At 45.9% G+C, this 24,179-nt stretch overlaps 2 protein-coding genes across 4 annotated transcripts in view; one reads left to right on the top strand and one right to left on the bottom strand.

Moving 5' to 3' along the window:
* The window catches only part of ARHGAP39 (Rho GTPase activating protein 39), a 97,262-nt gene extending 92,351 nt beyond the window's left edge, over positions 1 to 4,911 (bottom strand). For 2 of the 3 annotated variants that reach the window (XM_082720330.1, XM_082720332.1), the window contains exon 1: positions 4,752 to 4,911. The gene's annotated coding sequence lies outside the window, so the exon portion shown is untranslated. The remainder of the gene's footprint in view (positions 1 to 4,751) is intronic. The other variant, XM_082720328.1, reaches the window with a different exon arrangement.
* Positions 1 to 24,179, top strand: part of GPT (glutamic--pyruvic transaminase) — a gene marked incomplete at its 3' end in the record, with an annotated part of 159,925 nt that overhangs the window by 108,002 nt on the left and 27,744 nt on the right. The window lies entirely within an intron of this gene.

The following is a 24,179-nucleotide window of genomic DNA, read 5'->3' as shown; positions in this document are numbered from 1 at the left end:
AAACCCAACATGGATTTATTACTCACTCCCCGTGCTGCCCACTGGACTTCCCCCCACAACCCCAGGACTGGGTCAACACCAAGACTCCCTGCGGGCGCCACCCTGGAATGCTCTGAAAACCTAGTCACGCTTGTGTGTAACAGCTTTACTGACACAATCACATACCATACAACTCACCCACTCAAACTGTACGATCTACTGATACTAACATAGTCACAGACACGCACAGCCTTCTCCATGGGCAACTACAGGGTACTTTCCTTACCCCCAAATAACCCCTTATCTCTTATCTGTAACCCCAGGCTCTGGAAACCACTAACCTACTTTTGACCCATGGACGTGCCTGTTCCGCGCATTTCACACCAATGAAATCACACGCTCGTGGGTTTCTGTGTCTGGCTTCCTTCACTGACCACAGCGTTTCGAGATCCATCTCTGTTGTCGCACAGATCAGTACTTCTCTCCTTTTTATTGCCAAATAATATTCCATGCCATGGAAAGACCACACTTTATCTATTCATGTGCTGATGGACCTGTGGGTCATTTCCAATTTTCCGCTACCATGGACAGTGGCCGCTCTGAGCATCAGTGCACAGCTGCTTGAGTGAAGGTGCCCTCCTAGTCACTCCTGCCCATGAGAACACACGAAAATGGGCCAATTTCCAGTGGAGAAACTCATTTAATCTGATCATACCATATTATTCAAGATATAGGTAGTTGGGAGAAATAAATGACCAAAGGAAGTGCAGAGCTAAAGACGTGGAAAAGCAAGAGCAAAACCTGACCTAACGGAGCGACTAGTGATTAACAGAAGAAGTGCTACTTCTGGGACAGACCCCACAGGCATATTCTCACATTACCCAACTCTGTACAAAGCAAACTGCACAACACACGGTATCCAGCAGCACGGGGCGACTGAGACATGTCACAGCACCTCTGTAGCGCCAAACACAAATGCAGCCATGAAAAAGAGTGAACTGGGAAATTTACCAATATGGGATGACTTCCATACACATTTAGTTAAAAAAGGCAAGGTTCAGGAGCTTTTTGAAAAGGGCAGAAAGAGAAGAATTTGCTTTTGTAAGTACTGATGTCTCCAGAAGGAGATACAGCAGTCGCCTCCAGGGGACCGGGCTCCTGTGGGTAAAAACAGGACAGAAGCTACACTGTGCACTATTTTCCAACTGTGAATGTGAATATGTTATGGATTCCAAAAGAAAATTTTTTAACCTTTTAGGAAGCAAAAATAGAGAGAATCTATGAGAATTTTTAAAAAAAAATTATACTTAAGAAAGCAAGAGACGAGAGGCCCCGGATAGTTGTAAGCAGCCCAAATGGAGGAAAGAAGGGAGCTGCTCCCGCTACGGTGCTAACCCTCCTCTGGGGTGAGACCTACCCAAATCCACCGTTCCTACTGAGGTCAACGTCCTAAGAAAATGTTGCAAAGAGACACTGAGGACACAAAGGTCTCCTTTGCCTTCAAAGACCTCCCAGTGCAGACGGGAGACAGCTCTCACATGTCCAGTGGCCAGAGGCACGGCTCAGAACACGAGGAGGCACAGAAGTTGCTGCGTGAAGGGAGGGGTCAGGACAGGCTCCTCCTGGGACAAGCGCCATTGAGGGTCCGAGGAGATGAAGGGGCCACTCGAGCCCTGCTCGTTTTGCGGGGAGGGGGGACGTGGAGTGGCGCTCGGCCTCCGGAGCACTGGCTGGTGTCAGTGCAGAGCAGAGCGCGAGTCGGCGCACAGGAAAGAGCGGTCCAAGGAGCATGTGAGGCCAGGGAGGACCTCAGGGCACATGAGCAACCAGCTGGACACACTCTAGGCCCTTCAGCCTGGCCTCCTGGCTACAGGACCGTCCCGCCACAGTGGGACTAGTCTCCACACATTCAGTGCCAATAGCACCCCAGTCAGAACAACCAAAAACTTCTCCAGACCAGTCACCTCTGGGCGAGCACCACTGCTCCGCACTACCCCACCTGAGCAGCTATGTGGAAGACAGGAGGGAGCTCCCGAGCAGGCACAGCCATAACGCAAAACGGCACAGGCCCCAGACAACAAATGTAAGGGAGGAGAAATTTGGGAACTACTCAAGAGGGACCAGTAGGACCTACTGTGAGGCCCTGCAGCTGGGGGAGGACCCAGGACACCAAGCCCTTCCAGGCGGCCGACGACCCAATGACGGCCCCAAAGCACCAAAGGGCTGAGGTCAGAAGTAGAAGAGGCAGGGTCTAGAAGCACACAAGGCTTCTGCATCCAGAGGCTGGCAAAGTTCGAGGCTGAGGGGAGAAGTCTGGCTGGCACCACTGTCCTGGGGGAGACCACCCAGACAGGGCAGGAAGCAGGCTCTTTTTTCTCCTTGGAGGGGAACAGTCCACCCCAGCATGCGAGCAGCAGAAAAGGCCGGGACGGACATTTTTAAATCTATCCTTAGATATTTTACATTTTGCTCACAAAGCTGTTTCATCACCATCTGTTCTGAACATTAAACCTTCTCACCTTAAACCCCACAAATGCCCAAGGACTCTATTTTAAAGGGGAAGGACTCCTCCCCAAGTCTTAGTGTCACAGATCTAAAGGAGATGAGATGTAGTTATGTAGGGTAAGTCTAAGATATTCTCCCTAGGTCCGATTTTTTAAAAGAAATTTTATTTATTTATTTGAGAGAGAAACAGTGACTTAGATAGCAGGAGAGAGCACAAGCAGGGAGGGAGAAGCAGGCTCCCACTGAGCAGGGAGCCCAACGCAGGGTTCGATCTCTGGACTTCAGGATCATGACCTGAGCTGAAGGCCGATGCTTCACCATCTGAGCCACCCAGGCGCCCCTCTCCCTAGATCTGAGAAAGAGAATCATCTCCTTGGGAAATGAAGATTCTTCCTGCTTTGCTCTGAAACAAGTTAGATCTTATTTTGTTCTGGAACAGGTAATTCCAAGTTCTCACTCTGTTGCTTATGTCTTCACTGTCATCTGAGTTTGTTAATAAGTCATCCTTCCTAGTCCAAGGATAACACTGTTAAGCGAAGTATAACAACAACTGCTTCAGTGGTCTAATTCAGAGAATCACCCAAGACCTGCTCTAACTCCCATCGCTGACTGCAACAACACTACCCGCCCCCACCCCAGGACAAGTCCTACAGGATCTAGAGTGCCTCGCTAGCAGCTTTCTTCTTTTAAACAGATTTTATATAGCAACCTACAAATTACAAATCCATAATATCAGATGTAGAATGCATCTAAGCAGTAAGATCTGTTCCTCATTTACCTTTGTAAGAGACTTAGCTTTTCCCAACTTGCTCGGGTAAGAAAATCGTCCCAGACTTCAAGTTAATGTAAAACCAAGATCTAGGTGACGCTAGTAGACAAGGGCAGAGCCAGCAGCCAAGCAGCGGGGCCCTGGAAACCAGCTCCCAGCACTGGCAGTCCCCAACACTCACATCGCACCTGGCACAAACCGCTTGAGTGTTCGCTCGCTGAGTCCTCACGACCACCCCCCACGACCACCCTCCAGGAGGCCAGGACGCCGGTGGCCCCGTTTCATCGACCCGAGACCAAAGGCACAGAGCACGAAGCCGCAAGCACAGGAGGCAGGACTCGAAGGCAGGCAGTCTGGCTCCAGAACCCGCCCGCTTCTGCGCTCTGCTCGCCAGCTCCTTGGCCAGACACAAAGTGCAGCCAGAGGCCGGCTGACCTCTGCTCAGTCAGCGAGCAAGCCTGAGGGTCATCAAGTCTGCGCCCAGGACGCTTAGGAAGCGAGCCTCCTGCTTCCCGGCCGCACCCCGCACCCCGATCGAATCTCCGTGCCCTCCCCCAGCGGGCAGCAACACACCTGGCTCATTGTGAAACCGGAGCCGCTGACCGGGAACCACCTGCTGTTTGCAGAGGCGCCCTGGACCCACAGGGTTTAATTCCTCTCGCCGGCTTCAAAGACAAATCTCCTATTGTCTACACCGGCGGAGGCACACGAAGCCTCGCAACTGTCGGTGTCTGCAGAGGTCACCGGAGGTTTGGCTAAACCCTACGACACCGAACGGAGGCGGGGGGAGGGCGCCGCGTGTTCGCCGAAGGTTGCGCAGCGCCCACAGCAGCTGCCGGAGGGCGCAGCACCGAACACACCCACAGCCGCGCGGCGCGCGGGGAAGATAAAAGACGCCCTGACCCCACGGGGCACGGCCGGCCTCCCGCGCGGCCCGCGGCACCGAGCGCGGCCCCTCCGCCCCCTCCGCCCCCGCCACCGGGAAGCCACAGAGGGACTTCCAGGCCCCGGAGGGCTGCGCCCGGGAGCGCCCCGACCCGCCGCGCCGCAGAGGCCGGTCGGCGAGGCCCCGCGGCCACGGCCCGCACCCAGAGCCGCGCGTCCCGACTCCCCGCGCCCGGACAAAGCGCCCCCGCACCCCGCCCCGCCCGAGCCCCGCGAAGCGCGCCGACGCCCCACGCCCGGCCCCGGCACTCCACTCACGCCCCCCCCGCGGCCGGGCACACTCGGGCCGGGCACACTCGCCCTCACGCCCACCCCCCGCCCGGCCCCCGCGCGGCCTCGGCCCCTCGCGCCCCGCGCCCCGCCCAGTCCCGCCCGGCGCACCCACGCGCCCTCCGCCCCCGCCCCCGCGGCGGCCCCGCCCGCCCCCTCGCGCCCCGCGGGCCCGGATCTTCGCACGGCGGGGTCCGGGACCTCCCCGAGGCCGGGCGGGGGCCGCAGAGCCGGCCTCTCCGCCATCTTCCTGGCCCGCGCCGCCCACCGCCCGCGCTCTCACCGGCCGGCTGCTCGGGGCCCGCGCCGCCACAGCCGCTCATGTCGGCCCGGGCGCCGCGCCCGAGCTGTCGCGGCTCTCCCGCCGCCGCCGCCGTCAGCGCCGTCGCCGCCGCCGCAGCCGCCGCCGCAGCCCGCTCGGTCCGCGTCCTGCGCCGCCGCCGCCGCCGGGCCAGTGCGCCGCAGCCGCGCGTCCTCCCGTCACCAGCGCAACCCCCCGCCTCCGGCCCCGCCCCCGCGCCTCCGCGCTCCCGCCGCCAGGGGGCGCCGCCACGAGCCCCGCGCGCGTGCGCCGGCGTGCGGCATGCCGGGAGGCGGAATCCGGCCGAGGGCGCGCGGGGCCTGCCGGGAGGCGGGAGTGCGGTCCTGGGGGCTCCGCCCCACAGGCGGGCGTGGCCAGCGCGCGACCTCCGAGCGCCCCGAGGGCGGGGTCGACGGGGCGGGGCCGGCGGGGCGGGCGCGGCCGGGCGTCCACTCCCCGCCGGACGCGGTCGCACTCGCTCGCGTCGCTCGGGCCGCAGCCGCCCGGGCCCTCCTGCCCGACCGCCCGGCAGGGTCTCCTTCAACCCTCGGGCCGCGCGGCCGCCGCTCGGACGTCTCGGTGCGGACCGGGGGGAACTAAGCCCCGAAACCGTCGGACCCCGCGAGGCTCGGGCGTCCCTCCTCGCGGACTCGGAGTCGCGGCGAGCACGGGTCCTCGCTGGCGCAGTCTGTCGCCCGTTCGCTTAGCGGTCGGACGGCCCGAGCTTCGTCCCGAGCTCCCGGCGACCGCGCGGCCTCCGCTCTCCGGCAGCTCGTCCTCGCGGACCCGCGTCCAGCTCGAGAAGGCGCGTCGGACTGGTGCTTGGAAGCTACGCCGCGCGAAGCGTCCGGCAGCACGAGGAGACCGCGGCGCCCAGTGCGTGGCCGCACCCGCGCGCTCCTCTCCGAAACCGCCGGGGCTGGAAGCGCCGTCGCGGAAGCGCGCGGCCGAGCTCCTGCCCTGCAGCTCCCTGCTGCGCCCAGCCGGAGCTCCTCGAGCGGCTCGAGCTCACCGCTCCTGCCCCCCTTCGTTCTGCCCTCGCACCCCGCACCCGCCCACGTGCATGAGCCGTCACGCCGCTTCGTTGCTAGACCCTGTCCACAGTGGGCATCGGAGAAGACCCACCCCGGCTGAACCCAGCCATGCCCCATCATGACCACTGCAGAAACGGGCAGACGGCTGGCTTCACCTGAAGCTTAAAATGAGTGCTTCGCTCTCCCTTGTGATCTTGTGACTTTTCTCTCGCTCTCTGAGTGACCACCAGAATTTCTCAGGCCTCTCTAGTTGAGCCACCCAGATGAGACCAACACTCTTCTTATCACCGCATCTGAAGGGCCACCCACGTCCACCCTCTGCCCTTCACCTTCCCTCCTGGTAACCTGCGACCGTCACTTACCTGCTCCTACATAAGGCAGTCTCTCCCCTGGGGCACTGGAACCCATTCCCTCGTGAATTCTCAAAGGCTCTGCTTTGCCATCTCCTCTCCTAATCTGTTTGTCTTTCTCTATGTAATTATTTCCATGAGCACAAGATACAGTCTGATAGTTTTCACTACTAAAAAAAAAAGAAAAAAAGAAAGAAAAAGAAAAGACTCCGCATCCCCCTCAGACTCCCTGGTGACTGTGCTGCTCAAAAGGCTGGCCCGTGTCTTCTATTTCCTTCTCTTCTCATTCTCCAGTTCCATGGAACACATCCCTGTTTGGGTCACTGGTTCCTGACTCCCGTGTACTTGTTCCTGTTGTCCTCTGGTTGCCCTGTCAGCATCATCCAACATGCTGAGTCTGAGCTGATTTTACTGATGGGATGTGCAAGTTTGGGGCTCAGAGGATGTGACTTTGTGTGTCATCTGCACGTAACACAATAGGATGTCAATATTTTGGCTAAGGACAGCAGATAGCATACATCCACATATACTAAAAATGTGCAAACACCTATTTTCAGGGCTTCTGAGGAGGTGGCCAAAGCCTGCTCCATACTTCTTTGCCCTTTACCATTGTAGGTAAAGGTAAGGTAGGAAGTGAGAGGATGAAGGAAGGTTTCCTGGGAAAAGATGTAGACCTACCAGTGTGTTTCCATTCTCCATCCCACCTCCCGCCAAACCTAGGTGGAAAGTATTTATATAATGGGTAGGATAAAAGTATCAAAAAATACGTTAGAGGGAGAAATGATCCAAAATAAAACCAAGATGGAAATTTAACATCAGATGAAACAATTGAAGTGCAAGTCATTACCAAGGCAAAATGGAAATTACATTATCTTAAGAAATTACAAATAATTAACAAGTGTGTTAACTTGAAAACTGCCAGTTATTTTCCAGGAAAAATGGGTTTACTTAGTAAAAGCAGAGAGTTGCAATTCAGGATAAGCAAGCTCAGACAAAACTATAGGCAAGTCTGCAGAGCCAAGGAGAGCAAAGCTCTCATATAGAGGAAAGAGGGTAGGAAGTAACATCTCCAGCGAGGTGCAACCTCTCTGTCGGTTCTCTGAGCCACGGCCAGGGTGGTGAGCCTCCTCTGCTGGCCGCCCATTGCCACCTTCACGGAGTCTCCATCCAGTTTCACACTTGACCCCTAAACAACATGGGCTTGAACTGTGCGGGACTAATCTGTGAATTTTTTTTTTTCAGTAGGTGTATTAAAAATTTTTTCGGAGATTTGTGACAATTTGAAAAAACTTGCAGACAAACTGTGTAGCCTAAAAGTATTTAAAAAATTCAAATGTTGGGTATGTCAGGAATGTATAAAATATATAAAAGTACTTGTCTATTTTATCATTTGTTACCATGAAATATACACAAATCTATTACCAAAAGTTAAAATTTGTCAAAACTTATGCACACAAACACTCACAGACCATACATGTGCCATTTGTTGTCAGGAGAAATGTAAGCAATCCAAAGATGCAGTATTAAATCATAACTGCATAAGATTTACTGCAGTACTGATAAAAAAAGAAAGCTACAGGCTCAAAATGACACCTTAGGTCCAGTCCCCAAACTGGGGCTTAATACCTAACCTAATACCATTGTCATCCTACCCCAGAAATACAGCCTTCATCAGAAATTTTCTGCTTAGCACCAATAAGGAGATCTGTCACATGGGTCTTTGCATTCCCAAAAGGAAGATGAGATAATCCACATACTAAGAACTCTTTGTCCCCAAATGAAGGTGACCTAACCTAAAATAATGCTTTTTTCCTGTTCATGACTTCCCTGTTCTGCTTTCAAAAACCTTTCCCTTTCGGGACCCTTTGGAGCTCCATTCCCCTTGCTACATGCTTGTTTCATGGATCACCTAATAAAGCCAATTAGATCTTCAAACTGACTTGGTTCAATTCTATTCTTTACCAGTACACACTGTACTTCTCTGATAAATAGGGGCCACCTCCTGTGCTATTGTGCTGAGCTCGTGTTTTGGGAACCCACTGAAAACACCCTGTGACATTAATCATCCGACATCAGCACACCATCTCTCCAGTAAATTATGTATCACAATAGAAGTGATCTCTCGTGGTTCTCATGAATTTTGCATTGTACTTAGTGCAACACTGTAGCCTATGTGACCTGTACGAACTGCCACTAATGATGCCAAATGTGCTCCCAAGAAGCAGGAAAAAAAAATCACGATGTTAGAAGATGCAGTTGAATTGCTTGGTATGGGCTGTAGACTGAGGTCTGCAGCGGCAATTGCCCACCATTCCAAGCTAAATGAGTCCAGCATAAGGACCACATTAAAAAGAGAAAAGGGGGGCACCTGTCTGGTCCAGTCACTACAGCATGTGACTCTTGATCTCAGGGTTGTGTGTTCAAGCCCCACATTGGACATAGAGCTTAACGTAAAAAGAGAGAGAGAGAGAGAAGGAAAGCCATGGAGCTGTTACCACAACTAGGCCAGAAGGAGTGAAAGTCTTACGATTTTGTGAAATACCTTTTTAAAAATCTCATATTGAAAATGCAGCCTTTATGTGGGTGCAAGATTGCTATAAGGCATACCTACAGACAGACTCTGATATGATTTGAGAAAAAGGCATGTTATACCATGACAACTTAATGTAACAGGAAGCTGAAGGATCTAAAGCTGGAGAATTTAATGCCAGCAAAGGATGGTTTGACAATTTTAGAAAGAGGTTTGGCATAGAAAATGTCACGATAACAGGAGAAGCAGCTTCTGCAAAGCAAGCAGCAGATGAGTTCTTAGATGCCATTAAGAAAATCATCGAGGGAGTGCCTGGGGCGCTCAGTCATTTGAGCGGCTGCCTTCAACTCGGGTTGTGGTTCCCAGGGTCCTAGGATCGAGCCCCACATTGGGCTCACTGTGCAGTGGGGAGCCTGATTCTCCCTCTCCCTCTGCCTGCCTCTCTGCCTACTTGTGTTCTCTCTATATATGTCTCTGTCAAATAAATAAATAAAATCTTTTTTTAAAAAATCATTGAGAGGGCACCTGGGTGGCTCAGTGGGTTAAGCCGCAGCCTTCGGCTCAGGTCATGATCTCAGGGTCCTGGGATGGAGTCCCGCATCGGGCTCTCTGTTCAGCGGGGAGCCTGCTTCCTCCTCTCTCTCTGCCTACTTGTGATCTCTCTCTGTCAAATAAATAAATAAAATCTTTTAAAAAAATCATTGAGAAAGGATATCTGCCTGAACAGGGTTTTCATGTAGATGGAAGTGTCTTGTCCTGGGGAAAAAATGCCACAAAAAACATTTATTGGCAAGGAAGAGAAGCAAGCACTGGAATTTAAGGAAGAAAAGAAAGGCTAACTCTCTGGGTTTGTGCAAATGCAGTCTGGTCTATGACCAGGTCTGTCCTTACCTATAAAGCCACTAACTCCGAAGCCTTGAGGGGAAAAGGTAATCACCAGCCACCAGTCTTTTTGTTGTATAAGAAGGCCTGGATGAGAACCCATTTTCTGGATTGGTTCCACCAATGCTTTGTCTGTGAAATCAAGAAATACCTTGCCAGTAAGCGACTGGTTTTGTTGTTGTTGTTGTTGTTGTTGAATAGGCTGTGGAGCCTGATGTAGGGCCTCAACTCAGACCCTGAGATCAAGACGATTGCTGAGCTTAAAGTCATATGTATAACCAACTGAGCCACCCAGGTGCCCCAAACAACTGCTTTTTAAAGTTCTTCTCATATTGGACCGTGCCCCAGCCACCCAGATCCCCATGAGTTCAACACTGAAGGAATCAAATACAGTGTCTCTACCACAGCCTCTAGATCAGGGCGTCCTGAGGACCTTTAAGGCTCATTACACATGGTACCCAACGGAAAGGATTGTCAACACTATGGAAGAGAATCCCAGTATGAACTCAGCGTGAAAACCTGGAAGGATTATACCATTGAAGATGCCATCATTGTTACAGAAAAGGCTGTGAAAGCCATCGAGCTGCAAACAATAAATTCTTTCTGAAGAAAACTATCCACATGTTGTGCATGACTTCGCAGGATTTACAACAGAGCCAGTCAAGGAAATCATGACACTGTGGATATAGAAAAAAGGCGAGGGTGAAAGTCTTCAAGACATGGGTCTTGCAGAAATTCAAGAGATAATAGATACCATCCCAGAGGAACTAACAGAAGACAACATAACGGAGATGAGTGCTTCTGAACCAGTGCCAGACGACAAGGAGGAAGATGTCCCAGAAGCAGAGCAGAAAACAGACTGACGTTAGGAAATCTAGTGGAAGGGTTCACTTGAATAGTCAGCTATTCAAGACCGCTTTTGACTTCCTTTACAACATGGACCCTTCTGTGATACGGGCAATGACATTAAACAGTGGAGAGGGGATTAACACTTATAAAAAACACTTTAAAGAGAAGAAAAAGCCAAAAAGTCAGACGAAGTATGATATTCCTGGAGGGGCTCACTGAGTGTGCCTCCCTCCCTCCCCTTCTAATTCCTCCGCCTCTTTCACCCTGAGACAGAATGCCAAGCCTTCTGCTGCCCCTCCTTGTCAGCTCACTCAATGTGGAGTCAAGATGAAGAACTTTAGGACAACCTGCTCCCACTGAACGAACAGGAAATAATCATCTTGCAGTACAGTTAACAAACCTGTCCGGTGTGCGCGTGTCCTCCCGCGAAAATCTAATGCCTGTACAGTAGGAGCTGCACGAGATATTTTGTGTCATCGTTGTGATTAACTAGGTAGTCATCAGGTAGAGTATCGTGGGCAAGACTTGCATGGAAGTGGACAGCCAATCCTTACAGAGGCATAAAGTGAGTGATATTTAATATAAAATTAATGTGTCAGTTTTCTGTTTTAGAACATTGCTTTCAAAGAATTACATTACTGTATGGTATACCCCTTCCTCTCCCCTAATTGAAGAAAATGCATATCAGCCTATCATCACAGGTAAGTGGTTTTTTCTTTAACAGTTTCCAATACTATATATTATGAATATGACTTTAACACTGTATACCATACAAATTTTACAACAATCCCCTTATTGGTGCATAGGCTAGGCTGCTGTGAAGCAATCATATCAGTTACACTAGGCTACTGTAAAGCCATCACATTGCTGCTTTGTCACTACCAATGCACAAATTGCTAAACCTGTAAATAAATATGAATTTCTGGGGCGCCTGGCTGGCTCAGTGGGTAAAAGCCTCTGTCTTCAGCTCAGGTCATGATCTCAGGGTCCTGGGATCAAGCCCAACATGAGGGGGGGGGTCTCTGCTCAGCAGGGAGCCTGCTTCCCCCTCTCTCTGCCTGACTCTCTGCCTACTTGTGATTTCTCTCTCTCTCAAATAAAATATTTTTAAAAAATAAATAAATATGAATTTCTTTTTCACATTATCTTTTCATTTTTGATGTCTAGCATTAGTAATACATATAATATCTACAGCGTATTGTATAAGAAATATTAATGTAGGTCTGACAGATGATTCATCTTGTTACTGGGCAATGTAAACACATTATCAATACAGCACAGCAACAAATTTATTTTCCCTTCCTTATAATTTTTTCTTTTTATTTATTTTTTTAAAAGATTTTATTTATTTATTTGACAGAGAAAGATCTTAAGGAGGCAGAGAGGCAGGCAGAGAGGGAGGGGAAGCAGGCTCCCCACTGAGCAAAGAGCCCGATGCGGGGCTTGATCCCAGGACCCTGAGATTATGACCTGAGCTGAAGGCAGAGGTTTAACCCACTGAGCCACCCAGGCGCCCCAAATTTTTCTTTTTAAAATTAACAGTGTTGGGGAGCCTGGGTTGCCATATGATCCATATCATCCAGTAATTTCACTACTGGATCATATGGATAAATTCACTATTATTAATTTCACTAATTTTTTGAGGAACTTCCATACTATTTTCCACAGTGGTAGCACCAATTTGCATTCCTGCCAACGGTGCACAAGGTTCCTTTTTTTTTTCCCCCCACATCCTCATCAACATTTGTTATTTATTGTGTTTTTTTTCTTGTGTTTTAAATTTTAGCCATTCTGACAGGTGTACGGTGGTATTTCATTGTCATTTTGATTTGCATTCCCCTGAGTATTAGTGATGTTAAGCATCTTTTCATGTGCCGGTTGGTTATCTGTATGTCTTCTTTGGAAAATTGTTTATTCAGGTCCTCTGCCCATTTTTAATTGCATTACTTTGGGGTTTTGTTTTTGATGTTGTAATATGTAAGTTTTTAAAATATACTTTGGGTAGTAACCCTTACCAGACATAACATTTGCAAGTATCTTCTGTTCAGAAGGTTGCTTTTTGTTTTGCTGATGGTTTCCTTCCCTGAGTAAAATCTTTTTATTCTGGTGTCGCCCCAACAGCTATACCTTATAATTTTCTTTCCTTCTTTTATTTTTTAAGATTTTATTTATTTATTTATTTGACAGACAGAGATCACAAGCAGGCAGAGAGGCAGGCAGAGAGAGAGGAGGAAGCAGGCTCCCTGCTGAGCAGAGAGCCCGATGCGGGGCTTGATCCCCGGACCCTGGGATCACGACCTGAGCCGAAGGCAGAGGCTTTAACCCACTGAGCCACCCAGGCGCCCCATCTTATGATTTTCTTAATGATAATTTATTTTCTTAGCTTACTTTATTGTAAGAATACAGCAATTAATAGTATGACATACAAAATATGTGTTAATTGATTGCTTGTGTTCTAGGTAAGTCTTACAGTTAGCAGCAGGCCATTAGTAGTTCAGTTTCTAGGGAGTCACAAGTTATATGTGGATTAACTGTCCTGGGAGCTGGTGCCCAACCCTGGTGTTGCCCAAGGGTCAGCCGCACGGACGGAGCTCTGCACTGCGTCACAGTTGGAACATGCCTCCCGTCCTTTCACTCACTTGTGCAACAAATGCTTTCCCATGTGCCGCCCATGTACAGGCATTCTTTTAGGGGCTGGGGTTAAGAACGAGCAAAGCCAAGTCCTTGTCTTTGTGGTATTTGTGTTTGGGCTTGGGAAAACATTCCAGTTCTCAAAGGAATTTTCTGCCCCTACCTGATCTGTGGTCACATATTCGTTTATTGTCTGTCTCCTCATTAGAATGTTGGTTCCAGGGGGCTGGGTCTTCCCTCATCACCAAATCCCTGCTCCAGAGCAGTGCCTGGCACACGGAAGGCACTCAGCAAGCATCTGTTGAAACGTGTTTGTGTGCTTCTTTGGAATCAGCACCTGCTTTTGCACAGTGTCACTGAGATGCCATAGACCCAGTAAGGAAAGCACCTGCCATCAGAATCTCAGGTCCAGCTACAGTGATGGACACAAGCAACTAACTGCGATTCAATGTAAAATGGAATACGGCCTTTAACAGAAGGGATGAAACTCTGATCCGGCTGATGTACAAGCTGCATGAAAACTTCATTTAGCTTAATTATAAGAGTAACTACTTTCTTTCTCCTTTCACAAGGAAGCTTTAATTTTTCATTCTTTGTTTGAGATTCTTGGGTCAAGACAAAGCACAGTCAACTCCAAAGGAGAAATCTTCTAAAGAAAAATTATAAGAAGTAACTCACAACAGTTTCCTAATGGTCAATCCAGAGGTGTTTGAATTTCAACAAGCTTGTGGGGGCTAAGACAATAGCAGAACACTTGTAGGAAAAAAATCACAGTAGAGCCCAGGAGGAAGCTCTTTTTCCCAAAAGAGAGATTCTGGGAAAATGTTCAGCTTCCCTCTCAAAACGAATAGACCGGGGCATCTGGGTGGCTCAGTCACTTGAGCGTCTGCCTTGGGCTGGGGTCATGGTCCCAGGGGCCTGGGATGGAGCCCTGCGTTGGGCTCCCTGCTCAGCAGGGAGACTGCTTCTCCCTCTTCCCCTTCCCCTGCTTGTGTTCCTTCTCTCTCTCTCTCAAATAAATAAAATCTTTTTTAAAAAAGATTTTATTTATTTATTTGACAGACAGAGATCACAAGCAGGCAGAGAGGCAGGCAGAGAGAGAGAGGAGGAAGCAGGCTCCCCGCCGAGCAGAGAGCCCACGATGCGGGGCTTGATCCCAGGACCCTGGGATCATGACCTGAGCTGAAGGCAGAGGCTTTAACCCACTGAGCCACTCAGGTGCCCCTTAAATAAATAAAATCTTTAAAAAAATCAAAACAACAAACAAAAAATAATAGACCAGAGAAATACCAGGAATGTAGCTAATTTGGGGAAAATGGGACCCTGGGCACAAACCTGGTGCACCTTAGAGGGACAGAGCAGGAGAGAGAGATTATCAACGAGGCAGGGGGGGGGTGTAGAAAGCAGATGCTCTCCATGTGGTTCAAGCAGAATGCACACCAAACAGGTCCCAGGGGTTTAGAGCTCAGTGGACATAATCTGTGAGCAAGTACTCACAACTTATTCAGCATCAGAAAACTCATACAAGGAAGAACCCCAAGGGCATATGGAGTATGGGGAAAAATTAATCAAGACTCAATCCTCATACAACATCAGAAAATTCACAGCAGAAAGAAACTGTGTGTAATCAATGTGACAAGGGCTTTGGAGAGACATCAAAGCTTGTTAAACATCAGAGAATTCACACTGGGAAAAAGCCCTATAAGTGTACCAAATGTGGCAAGGCCTTTGGTGGGAACTCAAACCACGTTATTTCTGGAGAGAAACCCTATAAATATAATGAACATGGGAATGCCTTCAATCAGAGAGCAAACAGCATTACACATCAGTAAACTCACACAAGAGAGAACACTCTTGAATGTAAGGAGTGTGGGAAAAGCTTCAGCCCACCATCACCGTGATTCACCATCAAAGTATACATTCTGAAGGGAAACTCTGTAAGTGTGATCGGTGTAAAGGGCTTGGGTCACACATCAGACCTGATCAGTCGTCAAAGAATACACACTGAAGAGAACCCTTACATGTGTACCATGTGCAGGCGAGGCTTTGGTCAGAGATTACACCTGATTCACCAGCACAGAACACACTCCGGAGAGAAGTCAGTACTCAGTACTTACTAGTTATCAGGTCATTCATACCATGGAGCAAACGTGTGAACTCACTAAATGTGTCAAACCCTCAGTGTGAGCTAGCTTCAGGCACTACCCCGATTTCTCCTAAAGGGAAATTCTTCACACAGGAAGAAGACACACCTGGGAATAGAGCAAAGGTGGGAAAGCCTTTCACTGTTGCTTGTTACACATCTCAGAGCTCCTACTGGAGAGTACTCTGTAGAGGTAGAGAATGCCAGGAGAGCATTTACTTGGAACTCACACCTTTGCAGTCAGATAATTCATTGAGGATGTAATGGATATGAGAGGCTTTTTTGTTTTTGTTTTGGGTTGCTTTTAAGAGAGGTTTGGTGGTGTGGGCAGAAGGTAAAACTCTGGGTACCCACCATTGCCAGCTGCTCCCTTTGAAGAAACTGCCCAGCAGTTCTCATCCCCAAGGGACCATGCTCTGTAGGTGGCCTGTTGCCTTTATTTTTTTTTTTTAAGATTTTATTTTATTTATTTGACAGACCGATCACAAGTAGGCAGAGAGGCAGGCAGAGAGAGAGGAGGAAGCAGGCTCCCTGCCAAGCAGAGAGCCCAACTCGGGGCTTGATCCCAGGACCCTGGGATCATGACCCAAGCTGAAGGCAGAGGCTTTAACCCACTGAGCCACCCAGGCGCCCCCAGAAATTTCAATTTTTAAAAAAGATTTTATTTATTTATTTGACAGAGAGAGATCACAAGTAGGCAGAGAGAGAAGGAAGCAGGCTCCCCACTGAGCAGAGAGCCCGATGCAGGGCTCGATCCCAGGACCCTGAGATCATGACCTGAGCCAAAGGCAGAGGCTTTAACCCACTGCCCCCCCCAGGTTCCCAGAACAGAGATAGTAGTTTTAAAGGATTAAAGACCAAATGATAGATGTAGAAGACAAAGGGGACCCAATATCTATATATTTGGAGTCTCCCAAGAACACTTGATGAAAGGAACAGAATGAGCAATTAAACTCATAATAATTAAATCTATAATTCAAGAATATTTATCTGAAGTAAAATATGTGAATCTGTGTAATGAAAGGGCAAACTACACACCAGGACAAACTGACCCACAATGACCAACACGGGGGCATTTCCTACTGAAATTATTGGGCTTCCAAGACAAAGAATTTTGGGGGACATCTGGATGAACTGGTCAATTCATTTATAAGGGAAAGAGAACAGGTTAGTGTTAGCTATATTTGATGACAGAAGTTGAAGGGACCAAACCTGCAAGTTACTCAGGAAAGATAATGTGAGTCAGAGATTTTAAGTGCAGACAGCCTGTCCTTCAAGTATAAAGACTACAGTCAGTCTCTGCTTCTGAGTATGATGGATAAAGATGCTACTGGACAGGGTCGCCTGGGTGGCTCCGTTGTTAAGTGTCTGCCTTTGGCTCGGGTCATGATCCCAGGGTCCTGGGATGGAGCCCCACATCTGGCTCCTGGCTCACTGGGTGACCTGCTTCTCCCTCTGCTCCTCACCCTGCTTGTGTTTCTTCTCTCACTTTCTCTCTTTCTATGTCAAATAAAGAAATAAAATCTAAAAAAAAAAAAAAATGCTACTGGACAATCTCTTCCACCCACCTCAGAAAACCTGAACATAAAACAAAAGCAGCTGTCTGAATGTACTGGAGTGAAGAGAAGCTAAAACGCAGTGGTGGGGAGTGCAGACACTCAGAGGACGGCTGATAGGGAAAAGAGGGTAAGTTCCCCTCCCGCACCTTCGAGCCTAAAGCTGAGTGCGATTTTACTGTGTGGAAGTAGGGGCATATGTGGAAAAACACACAGTGTTTCAGGCCGGGGAGCCAGAGGTGAGAGGTCAGGCACTGCAAACTCTAAAAGATAATGAACAGTTCCTGGAAGGGAAGGTGTCAGAAAGGGGAACCCCAAACTCTACACCCACATCTCTGACTGACCCTTGAACCACATATGCAGAAAACAGACTCAAAGAGCCCAGCTAACAACAAAAAACAGGAAGATACCAGAGATGCTGCATAAGAAAGTTTTCAGTTCAAGCTCAGCCATGAAAATTAACTGTTAACACAAAGAAATCAATGCTCATCAGAGAAAAATAACAGTCCATAATCTCCAAAATTAGCCGACACACGAAGAGCCAAGAAAATACAACACATTTGCATGAGAAAAGAAAATCAACCAAGTTAGATCCTGACATGAACCAGCTGTTGGAATTAATAGATAAGAGTTTTAGAGCAATTGTAATTAACTTCAGTGAAGTAAAATAAATTATGAAAATCTGCAGGAACTGGGAATTCTCAGTAGAGAATTATAAGCAATTTTAGTGGACATTTTAGAACTCAAAAATACAATTTTTTTATTTTTTTTTAAAGATCTTTATTTATTTGACAGAGATCACGAGTAGGCAGAGAGGCAGGCAGAGCGAGAGAGAGAGAGAGAGAGAGAGAGAGAGAAGAAGTAGGCTTCCTGCTGAGCAGGTTGCTCAATGTGGGGCTCGATCCCAGGACCCTGGGATCATAACCTGAGCTGAAGGCAGAGGCTTTAACCCACTGAGCCACCTAGGTGCCCCTCAAAAATACAATTTCTAAACTAAAAAATTAATTGATGAACTTAAGAGGTGAATAGACGTGGCGAAAAAGAGTTAAGTGAACTTAGATCCAGATTCACAGAAATTATCTCAATAAAGATTCTTAAACAGATAAAAAAAATTTTTTTAAGATTTTATTTATTTCAAGAGAGAACATGAATGGGGGTGACAGAGAGGAGCAGACAGAGAGGGAGAAGCCGACTCCCCACTGAGCAGGGAGCCTGATGTGGGTAGGACCCTGGGATCATGACCTGATTGGAAGGCAGATGCTTAGCCGACTGAGCCACTCACGTGCCTAAATAAAAAAGATTTAAAAAATGATAGACAGGGGCGCCTGGGTGGCTCAGTGGGTTGAAGCCTCTGCCTTCAGCTCAGGTCATGATTTCAGGGTCCTGGGATCCAGCCCCCTATGGGGCTCTCTGCTCAGCAGGGAGCCTGCTTCCTCCTCTCTCTCTGCCTGCCTCTCTGCCTACTTGTGATCTCTGTCTGTCAAATAAATAAATAAATCTTAAAAATATATAAAAATAAAAATAAAAAATAATAAACAGAACCTTGGGTACCTGTTAAATGAAATTGGATATATAATAATATGTATTTATATAGCTAGAATCCCAGAAGGAAACAAAAAAGAGTACAGAACATAAAGAAATTCAGAAGAAATAATGTCCAACATTTCCTGAATTTGATTAAAGACGAAAATTTGCAGAATCCAGATGCTAAACAACAACAAGCAAAATAAACACAAAGGCCCATACTGAGGCATGTCATCGTCAAACTATTGAAAAACAAGCCTAAAGAGCAAATCTTGAAAGCAAGAGAATAACTTATTACATACACAGAAACACTGTTGTAATTAATAACAGTCCTTATTGAAAACCACAGAGGCCAAGAGAGAGGGAAACGTCTTTAAAGCGCTGCATGCGGGATGCCTGGGTGGCTCAGCTGCTTAAGCATCTGACTCTAGGTTTTCACTCAGGTCATGATCTCAGGGTTATTGGATCAAGACCCCATGTCAGACTCACTGTACTGGGGGTGGATCCTTCTTAGGATTCTCTCCTTCCTCTCTGAAATAAAGAAAGAAGGAAAAGAAAAGAAAAACTGCATGATAAACACTGTAAATACAGATTTCTATGTCCAAAGAAAATATCACCCAGGAATGAAAGAAAAATAAATGTATTTGCATAAAAAATAAAAAAGAACTGTTGCAGCGAATGTGCACCACAAGAAATGCCAAAGAAAGTTCTTCTGAATGAAGGGAACTAACACCCAGGAGATACTCAGACTGTCGGAGAGGAATGAAGAGCACTGGACATGGAGATATTGGGGTAAATGAACAAAACTGCTTTGGGGGACCTTTTTCTTTTAATTTTTTGTAAATGATATAACTTTAAGCACAACATTTTCTTGTTGAGTTTAAATACATATATAGATGTAATCCATAGCACACCCATAACAAGGACGGGATGCAAGATTTCTGGATTTTATGAAATAGTACATGATGAACCATTAGTAGACTGTGAAACTTAAGTATGTAAATTGTAATCCCTAGGAAAAAAAATCACTATTTAAAAAATGCAAAAATCTGGGTGGCTCAGTCAGTTAAATGTCTGTCTTTGGCTCCCGTCATGATCCTCTAGTCCCAGGATCAAGCCCCACATCAGGGCCTCACTTGGTTGGGCGTTTGCTTCTCCCTCTGACCCTCCCCCATGTCATGCATTCTCTCTCTCTCTCATATAGAAATAAAATCTCATAAGAAATAAAATCGTAAAGAATAAAAATAAAAATGAAAAAGATAAACAGCAAATAGACAAATTAAAATGGAATTCTAAAAATATTCAAATAACCCAAATAAAGGCAAGAAAGAGGCACAGGGGAACACAAAACAGAGATATTTGTAAAATAAGAAATAAGATATTATTCACAAACATCTTTATGGAATGTATCAATAATTACATTAAACATTAATAGGCAAAGCACCTCAATTAAGACAAGGATTGTCAAGATGGACTAAAAAAATTAAAAAATAAATTTATAAAGGACCCATCTTCATGCTGTCTACAAGAGAGTCACTTAAATTATAGACACAGCAAGGTTAAATTACAGTAAGTGTAAGGAGGCTGGAGTTGCTATGTTAGTATCAGATAGAATATATTTCAGAACGAAGTGTATTATCAGAGGATAAAGAGGGACACTTGATAATGGTAATCATTAACGTGAATGAGCCAAATAACACAGCTTCAAAATATATTAGCCAAATAGAAAAAAAAGGGGGAGAAAGAGATAATCTTACAACCATATTTGGGTATTTCAACATCTCTCTCTCAAATGAAAGAAAAACTAGACAAAATCTTGCTAGGACATAGAAGCTATGAACAATGCTATCAACACCTTCACTTAATTGATATTTACATAGCCTCATAAAAGCAGAATACTCATTCTTTTAAAGTTTACATGGTACATTTACCAGGATAGACCAAATTTTGGGTCCTAAAATGAGCAAATACATGTAAAAATAATGAAACCACACAGATTATGTTTCTGACCACAAAAGAAATTATAAATTAATAACAATAATAACTAGGAAAACATTAGCGGTTTGGAAATTAAATATGTATCCAAACAATCAGGAGGTCAAAGCAGAAATCACAAGAAACATTAGATAATATTTTGAACTAAAAGATTAGGAAAATACAACATATTAAAAATCTTTTGGATGTATCTAAGCTATGCTTAAAGAAAATGTATAACTTTAAATGCCTGTAAGAAGAAATATCTTAAATCAGTGATCTAAGCTTCTACCTTTGAAAACTGACAGCTTCATAAAATCAATTCTGAATGCACACAAATTTGGGACATACAACTCATAACAGCCTTTCTAAGTAAGTGACTGTAAGAAAAACTCCAACCAACCAAGAGATGATGGCGAACACTTCCGGGGGGATTACCAAGGTAAACAGGTAATATACTTAACTGCAGATCTAAGGCACTAGCAAAGGTGAGGGTTGAGTTACAAAGTATTCTTTGCTAGTCTTTGTAATAAGCACCCTCCTTTCGGTGTGTGTCTTCCCTCTGCATTCCTGCAGTAAGGGCTACTCAAGAGGCATAGTTTCAGCTTTTTTCCCTCCTCTCTCTTCTTATGGAGGCAGCCAAGGGACACTGGATTTTGTGCTCAGGGTTGAGGGGACCCAAGTCCAGCCCCTGGTCTGTCTCAGAATAACTGGATCACATGTTTAATTTTTTTAATTTTTAAAATTTTTGAATAATTGCCCCATTTACACTTGTACCAACAGTGCACAAGTTTTCCAATTCCTCACATTCTTGTCAACATTTGTTCTTGTCTTTCCTTCTTTCCTTCCTTCCCCTCCTTATTCTATAGCCATCCTCATGGGTGTGGGCATGTATCTCAGTGTGGTTTTGATTTGCAATCCCCTAGTGGTTAGTGACGTTGCTCATCTTTTCATGTGCTTATTGACCATTTGTAAATTTCTTTGTAGTAAAACCCTTGTAGTAATTTCTTTGTAGGAATGTAGTAATTCAAGTCTTTTGCCCATATTTTACTCAGGTTGTCATGTGTTTTGTGGTTGTTGAGTTTTAGGAATTAACCATATGATCTGGATATCAATCCCTTATCAGATCTATGATTTACAAATATATTTCCCATTTTCTGTGTTGCCTTTTTACTCTGTTGATAGTGGTGTTTTTTAATTTAAAAAAATTATTTTAAGTATGCTCCACACCCAACATGGGGCTTAAACTCACGATCTTGAGATCTAGAGTCACATGCTTTACCGACTGAGCCAGCCAAGCACCACTATTGATAATTTTTTTGATGCATAATTAAAAATTTTTTTTTCATAAAGTCCAGTTTGTCTATTTTTCAATTTGTTGCCTGTGGCCTCTGTTGTCATATCCAAGAAATCACCGGCAAATCTAATCACCACCACTTCCAACCAGCATGTGCTCTGGAGATAGGAATCAGCAGCTGCCTAAACATGACTCCTCAGAGCCTGCACAGTGATGGTCATGTTTGCATCTTTGTTCCTCTTCTTTCTTCCATATTCTGTAATGGGGATCGAGAATGAACACTTATTTGTAAATATTTTATACATAGCCACCCATGGTGTATTAGAAATACTCCCTCTGGATTTCCTGCCAAGACTTAGGGAAGATGAAGATGTATCAGACAACTGTCAAAAAAATACCAAAGGGACTGCTTTGAGTAAATCCCTAACTTGGAATAAAAGCTTTAGTGAAATGATCATATCACAGGATGAAACACTCAATGTGACCAGGAATTTTATGAATTAGGAGAAAACGTCAGTGAGAAACATCCCAGAGAGGACAAAGCCCATAGATGGGATGAGTGTGGCCAAAGCTTCAATACAATTCAGATCTTATTCTTCATGAGCAAATTCATACTAGAAAAAAAAGTCCCACAGGTGCCCTGAATGTGGGAAAATTTTTTTAAAAATATATTTATTTACTCATTTGACAGAGAGAAACACAGCGAGAGAGGGAATACAAGCAGGGGGAGTGAGAGAGGGAGAAGCAGGCTTCCTGTTGAGCAGAAGTACTCATCTGGGGCTCAATCCCAGGAGCCTGAGATCATGATCTAAGCTGAAGGCAGACGCTTAACAACTGAGCCACGCAGGTGCCCCTGTGGGAAAGATTTTAGTCAAACTTTAAATCTTAGAGGACCAAAAAAAAAAAAAAAAAAAAAACAAAACAAAAAAACCAAAAAACCTAAAGAAAAAAAAAAAAAAGAAAATTCACACTGGAGAAAAACCATATAAATATAATAAATATTTGAAAGACTTTATGGCTTATAGCTTATGCAACTAATCATGAATCAACTTATTCATAGCAAAGGGAAAATTTAGGGGTGTAATAAATATGGAAAAGCAGTCAGTCTTAACTCACAACTTAACACCAGAGAACTCACACTGGAAAGAAGCCATTTAAGTGTGAAGAATATAGAAAACCCTGTGGTCATTTTCAGCATGGGAGAATGGTTGTAAAACAAAATGAGGAAAAGACTTCAGTCAGAAATAATGACTTATTCTATATTAAAGAATTAATACTGGAGAGAAACTCCATGAATGCAATAAATATGGAAATGCTTTCAATCAGAGACCGCTCCTTAGTAGACATCAGAGAACTCATGCAGGAGAGAGGCCTTCCTTATTCATGTGTGGGGAAGTCTTCACTCTAAATTTACGTCTTGCTCTACATTATAGACTTCTCCCTGGAGTGAAACCCTACACAGTAATGGATGTGGGAAATCCTTTAGTTGGGGCTCTCATCTTATTCAACATGTTACTTAACACGGGAGAGAAGCCCAGTAAATGCAGTGTGTGTGGGAAAGCCTTCATTCAAAACTCATAGCAGATTCAGCAACAAAAACAGGGCAGACCCTATGTGTGGTGGTGTGTGGGAAACCTTCAGCCAGAGCTCCCAACTTACACCACACCAGAGAGTTCACCCTAGAGAGAAATATGCAAATGTAATGAATGTAGAGAACATTTCTGTCAGAGTTCTTTGCTTACTCACCATCAGAGGGTTCATCCTGGAGACACAGTGTGGAAAACCTTTAACCAGAGTTCATATCTTACTCTACCTCAGAAAATCCACCCCGATGGAAAAATCTCTGTTGATGTATTACATCTGAATATCACTCTTTTCAAACTTTATTAAATGTCAAATTTATTCTGGAAAGGAGCTGCATATACACAACAGACATGGGAAAGCCTATAGTTGGGAGCCACAGGTTTTCTTTTCTTTTCTTTTCTTTTCTTTCCTTTTTTAAGATTTTACTTATTTATTTGACACAGAGAAAGTGAATGATAGAGAGAAAGAGACAGACAGCATGCACAAGCCGGGCAGGAGGGGCAGGCAGTGGAGAAGCAGGCTCCCTGTTGAGCAAGGAGCATGATGTGGGGCTCCATCCCAGGACCTAGAATCACCACCCGAGTCAAGGTGCCCCAAGGTAACCACATGTTTTCTTACAGTTAAATTCATACTAGAGAGAAATCAAGCCAATGTCACCATCCGATATTGCATGCTTATGGGATTAGGATTAATTTTGGAAATGCAGATAAGACTTCAGTTGAAGCTCTCAGTCATTCCACATCAGTCTTTGTCTTGCTGCAAAATCCTCAGAGTATTGGAAAGATCTCAGGAAAAGCTTGTATTTACACTTAGAGCATTCATAGTAATGTAAACCTGTTGTATAAACTTTATCTTACTGATAATTAGTGGAGATTTAAGTTAAGCTGGTCTGGAACATCCCAGAGACATAACATGGAAATTAATACATGAACATTCTTTAAAATTTTTATTAAAAATTTTATTTATTTATTTTAGAGTGAGTGAGAGAGAGCAAGACAGGGAGAGAGCACAGCAGGAAGGGCAGGGGGAGGGAGAGAGAATCTCAAGCAGACTGCA

This window comes from Mustela nivalis (genome assembly GCF_964662115.1).
Source record: "Mustela nivalis genome assembly, chromosome: 2".
Classification (NCBI taxonomy): domain Eukaryota; kingdom Metazoa; phylum Chordata; class Mammalia; order Carnivora; family Mustelidae; genus Mustela; species Mustela nivalis.
The sequence above is the reverse complement of the archived record's forward strand: the minus strand, read 5'-3'. Positions and strand labels throughout refer to the sequence as shown.